This window comes from Scylla paramamosain, chromosome 17, assembly GCF_035594125.1.
Source record: "Scylla paramamosain isolate STU-SP2022 chromosome 17, ASM3559412v1, whole genome shotgun sequence".
Classification (NCBI taxonomy): Eukaryota; Metazoa; Arthropoda; class Malacostraca; order Decapoda; family Portunidae; genus Scylla; species Scylla paramamosain.
In genome coordinates, this window is record NC_087167.1 from 23,930,272 (window position 1) to 23,936,105 (window position 5,834).

The window sequence follows — 5,834 nt, forward strand, 5'->3', positions numbered from 1 at the left end:
TGGTGACTCCGGAGAGGAGCTTGTTAAGTTCCTCGTCGTTGCGGATGGCCAGCTGCAGGTGACGTGGGATGATGCGAGTCTTCTTGTTGTCACGGGCGGCATTGCCGGCAAGCTCAAGGACTTCAGCAGCCAGGTACTCCATAACTGCCGCAAGGTACACGGGGGCACCAGCACCCACGCGCTCGGCGTAGTTGCCTTTCCTTAGAAGGCGATGAATCCTGCCGACCGGGAACTGGAGTCCAGCACGACTGGAACGGGACTTTGACTTTCCCTTCACCTTTCCTCCCTTGCCGCGTCCAGACATGATAATGGATGTTGTGGTAGTAGTAGTAGTAGTAGTAGTTGTTGTTGTTGGTGATAAATGAGGAGCGCGAGTACTCTAACCTTGTCGGTAGCTCTGCGAGCAAGTAGTGAATTTTGGGAAAAACGGCTATATATACGCGAGATCAGATCGGCCCAGAGCGCGTCTGGACCAATCAGGACGCTCGCTGAGGTGGCGACTCCTGATCCTGAGTAGGCACGCTAATATATATACCACTTTTCAACTGAGAAAACGCACACTCGCCCTGCTTCTGGCGCCGGGGTTAATGTACTTTATGCTGATGATGTTTCTCAGGTTGTGTTCCATCCAGGCCGCTCCAGTATGATGCTGAACGCCCGTACCAGCAGAGAGATCGCCCGCATCAACTCCTTTGAGGAGGAGTGGAGGATCAAGACCAACATGGCCAAGTTCACCGTTGTACCCATTGCCACCAAAACCCCCGCCCCACTGCTGGTGGACGGGGATGACGTCGGCTTCAGGCCCAGGGGCTCTCTCTTGGGCCTGGCCGTCAGCTCAAAGGGGTACACCGCGCACGTGTCCCAGCGCGTGACGCGAGCGAAGGAAGCCCTCGCAAGGCTGTACCGGTTCCGGGACTTGGCCACTGGTCTGAAGCTCCACCTTATCAAAGCCTTAATCTTACCTATCCTTACATATCCCCCTGTTCCCTTGCACGCTCTCTCCACAACAGCCATTAGCAGATTGCAGAGGGTCCAGAACAGCGCTCTACGGTTCGCTCTCGGCACCAGATGGGATGATTTCACCAGCTCGGCCGAGCTTCACGAGGCCGCGTCCCTCCCAGCCCTCAACGTCCGCCTCCACGAGATGGCAGCCAAGGTGTGGCAGCGGATGGACGACGAGGGGTGGGACCAGTACCGGGTGCTACAACTTCTGCACGAGGAAGCCCCTCGCCGTCAGCACGCCTGGTTTCCCAGGAGCCTCCTCAGGCTCGAAAACCCGCCACCAGAGCCCCGATACAGGTGAATGTGTGCTCTCCTTTCCGTTTTGTGAATCTCCTTATGCACTATTGCTTATTGCCTTCATTCCCTATCTCCATCTCCTCCCAACCTTCAGCTCCTCTGTTCCTTTCCTGTGTCCCCTCCCCTACCATCGTCCCTGCTTTCCTGTACACCCGCCTCCTACCCCCCTCCCATATTCCCATCTGCCCTGATCCTTCTGAACTCCCTTTCTCTATCCGTACCATTGATACTCTCAGTGTCCCTTCCCCACAGCACGTTCATCTGCCGCCACTATGTCTACCCCTCTCCTCCTGCTGCTGCCGATGACTGATGAGAGAGCGAGCGCCTCTCCCTTCCACTGCTGATAGTAGTTCCCACCGAGTGACGAAGCAGCGACTCAACCGAGCCAAGCCACTTCCGGGATCTGCCAGGCCTGATGTCACCCCACCGGGTGACACCGACGGCAGACCAGTGGCGGTTCCTTCTGTGTGCCCTCCCCCCTCCCCACTGCGCCCTGAGTTGTTGGGATAACTGCCTTCATCCCAGCAAGGGGTACTCGTCCTCCGGGGTAAGCGTGCGAAGCTCCCGGCAGCGGGGCTGAGCCAGGGCCCACACACTTGAGGGGACGACGGGACACCACCTATCAAGACGAGACTCGCCGCAAGATCTTCTAGATTTTGTGCGATATGTCACTCTCCACCATATGTGACAACATAAATACTACGGTTTCCACCCTTAACTAATTGTACTGCCTATGGATAACCTTTCTTATGTGTATATGTATGTGTGTGTATGTGTGTATGTATATGTGTATATATGTATGTATATGTATATATATGCATATGTGTATATGTATATATGTATGTATTTGTACCTATATTGTAACCCTCCTCACTCTCCTCTATTTCACAGCAGTATGGGTGGTTTTCCTCCGGGAACTCCGGTTTCCACCCGTTCACCTCTCATGTACTGCCCTGTGACAATCACCATCTTAACAGCTGCAGGCCGGTCCGCCCGGCATCTTTTAATCTTCTACTGTATTTCTATTTTTCCTCTCTTTCTCTTACCGTGTGCCAGGCAGGCGCACCTCCCCCCACTCTTTTTGTAACCCATCTTTTCTAAATAAATCTTTGAAATCTTTGAAATCTCGTTCTCACAGCAGTACGGCGACACTATGCCTCCCAAAGCATCAGGAAAGGCTGCCAAGAAAGCTGGCAAGGCACAGAAGGCCATTGCCAAGGGCGACAAGAAGAAGAAGCGCAGGAGGAAGGAGAGCTACTCCATCTACATCTACAAGGTGCTCAAGCAAGTCCACCCAGACACTGGCGTGTCCTCCAAGGCCATGTCAATCATGAACTCGTTCGTGAATGACATTTTCGAGCGCATCGCTGCCGAGGCATCCCGCCTGGCACACTATAACAAGCGCTCCACCATCACCAGCCGGGAAATCCAGACCGCTGTCCGTCTTCTTCTGCCTGGTGAACTGGCAAAACACGCTGTTTCTGAAGGCACCAAGGCTGTTACCAAGTATACCTCCTCAAAGTAAACAGGCGGCCAGTATACTGCTGCCAGTATAAAATAATACCCGGCTCCATTGGAGCCACACTTGAAAAGGAAAAAAGATACGATATAGACAAATGCATTATTATTATAATTATTGTTATTATTATTAATATTATTATTATTATTATTTTTATTATTATTATTATTATTATTATTATTATTATTATTATTATTATTATCATTATTAATAATATTAATATTGTTGTTTTTATTATGATTATTATTATAATAATTATTGTATCATTATTATTATTATTATTATTATTATTATTATTATTATTATTATTATTATTATTATGCTTATTATTATCGTGATTATTATTCTGTGGAGATAAAGAAAAGATAAAAAAAAAATAGAGATAAAGAAAGATAAAAATTCTCCCAAGTGAAAGAGATATGGCCATGGAAGAGGGAATAATAATAATAATATAAAAAAAAAAAAAGGGGGGAAGGATATTGAGTTGAAAGTCGATACCTGATACTGAAAGATGGAAAATAAATATTTTCTTCCACAAAACCAAACAGATTGTCTATGAAAATTCTTTAATGAAAGAGATGTTTGGCCCTAAAAAGGGCCTAGATATTGCTGTTATGAAGATCATTCGTGGATGACTTCTTAGGCACGCTCGCCACGGATGCGACGAGCCAGTTGGATGTCCTTTGGCATGATAGTCACGCGCTTGGCATGGATGGCGCACAGGTTGGTATCCTCAAACAGACCCACGAGGTAAGCCTCGGAAGCTTCCTGGAGAGCCATGACAGCAGAGGACTGGAAGCGGAGGTCAGTCTTGAAATCCTGAGCAATTTCACGCACCAGGCGCTGGAAAGGCAGTTTCCTGATAAGCAGCTCAGTGCTCTTCTGATAACGGCGGATCTCACGGAGAGCAACGGTTCCAGGCCTGTAACGGTGGGGTTTCTTGACACCTCCAGTGGCTGGAGCAGACTTGCGAGCTGCCTTTGTAGCAAGCTGCTTGCGGGGCGCCTTGCCACCAGTGGACTTGCGAGCCGTTTGCTTGGTACGTGCCATAGTTGTGGTAACAACAACTCACAACGAACACTCAGCTGAGTCTGCCCGCGCTTCCCACAAAATCCCTTTATATATGAATCGGGTGGGCCCGACGACTCCAACCCTGCCTTGTGATTGGTCAGAAACGTCCAGTGAGGCTCATCGCCCACGCAGTCACCGCATGAAAGATGTGATCATTATTGTTAGTCTAATTCATTTTGTTCTTATTCTTATTCTTATTCTTATTCTTTCTTCCCTCATTCATAACAAATCTTGGAAAATATACAGCAGAACTGACATGTCATTTAAAATTCTAAGACAATTAGCAAGAAAGTTGTGATATTCTTATTTTTTTCATTCTTTTTATTCTATTTTTTTCTTATTCTTGTCATAATTAATATTGTTATCTTTATTATTTTCATTTTTTTTTATTATTCTTCCTTATCTTATTCTTATTTATCCTACTTTTAGAGAGATGAGGCTTGTGCGGTCACCCATCCAAGTTCTGCCCGGACCCCCTGCTTAACCTTGCTGATCCCGCCGTCAGCTGATTGGTCAAGAGCGGAGAACAAGGTGTTGGGAGGGCTTATTTCTCTTATTCTTATTCTTTCCTGTATTGTTGTTGCATTGTTGTGCTGAAAATGTTGGAAAATATGCACTAAAATTAACCCTTCATTCATAATTCTACGACAATTAGCAAGAGAGATATATTATTACTTTTTTCCCTTATTTTTGTTCTTTTTATTCTTAATCTTCTTTTTTTTATTATAGTTGTTATTGTTATTTTATTATTTTCGTTTTTCGTTCATTCTCCTCATTCTTATTGCTATTTTTTTCTATTCTCAGAGAGATGAGGCTTTTGTGGTCACCCATCCAAGTTCTTCCCGGACCCCCTGCTTAACTGCGCTGATCCCGCCGTTAGCTAATTGGCCAAGACCGGAGAACTAGGTGTTGGGAGGCCTTCTTTCTATTATTCTTATTCTTTCTTCCCCCATTCATATCGTTGTATTGGAAATGTTGGAAAATATACAAAAGAATTCACCCTTCTATGACAATTAGGAAGAAAGACATGGGATGCTTTCTTTCTTTTTTTTTATATTCCTTTATTGTAATTTTTCTTATTCTTGTTATAATAATTCTTACTGTTATCTTTATTACTTAAAATTTTCGTTCATTCTCCCTATTCTTATTCTTATTTTTTTTATTTATTTATTTTTTTTCAGACAGATGAGGCTTGTGTAGTCACCCATCCAAGTATTGCCCGAAACCCCTGCGTAATCTCGACGATTTCATTTGACAATACCTATTTACTTATTTATTTATTATTATATTTATTAAAAAAAAAAAAGAAGAAAAGAAGATGAAGAATAAGGTATGTAATCGAAATACTCTCTCTATACTGTAGCAATAGTTTAGCTGGATGTACTTGTATTGTGTCAAAAATACTTGCAATATCTGCAATTGTAACCTGCAGTGTCGGCATAATGCATAATTAAGCAATGAAAAGAAAAATTAATAAAAGAATAAATGAAAAAAAGAAAGAAAAAAAGATACAATTAACAATTAAATATATTAGCTACCCCTCTACGTTTCTTTATCACTGCAGAAAAATGGAAACATTTTAACGTAGACTTGTCAAAATTCAACTGAAATTAAGGGTTAAATAAGGATTGTCACCCCTTCCCCAGAGGATATTCATTGTCTTTTAATATATATATATATATATATATATATATATATATATATATATATATATATATATATATATATATATATATATATATATATATATATATATATATATATATATATATATATATATATATATATATATATATATATATATATATATATATTCTTTTTATTTAAAGTCTTATTTAGAGAGAGAGAGAGAGAGAGAGAGAGGTAACGTCCTTGAGGATAGCAGCTCGTCTACGCTCCGCTCAGTGATCAGCGTTAGAATGTAATTCCTCATTTCTTTAAAAAA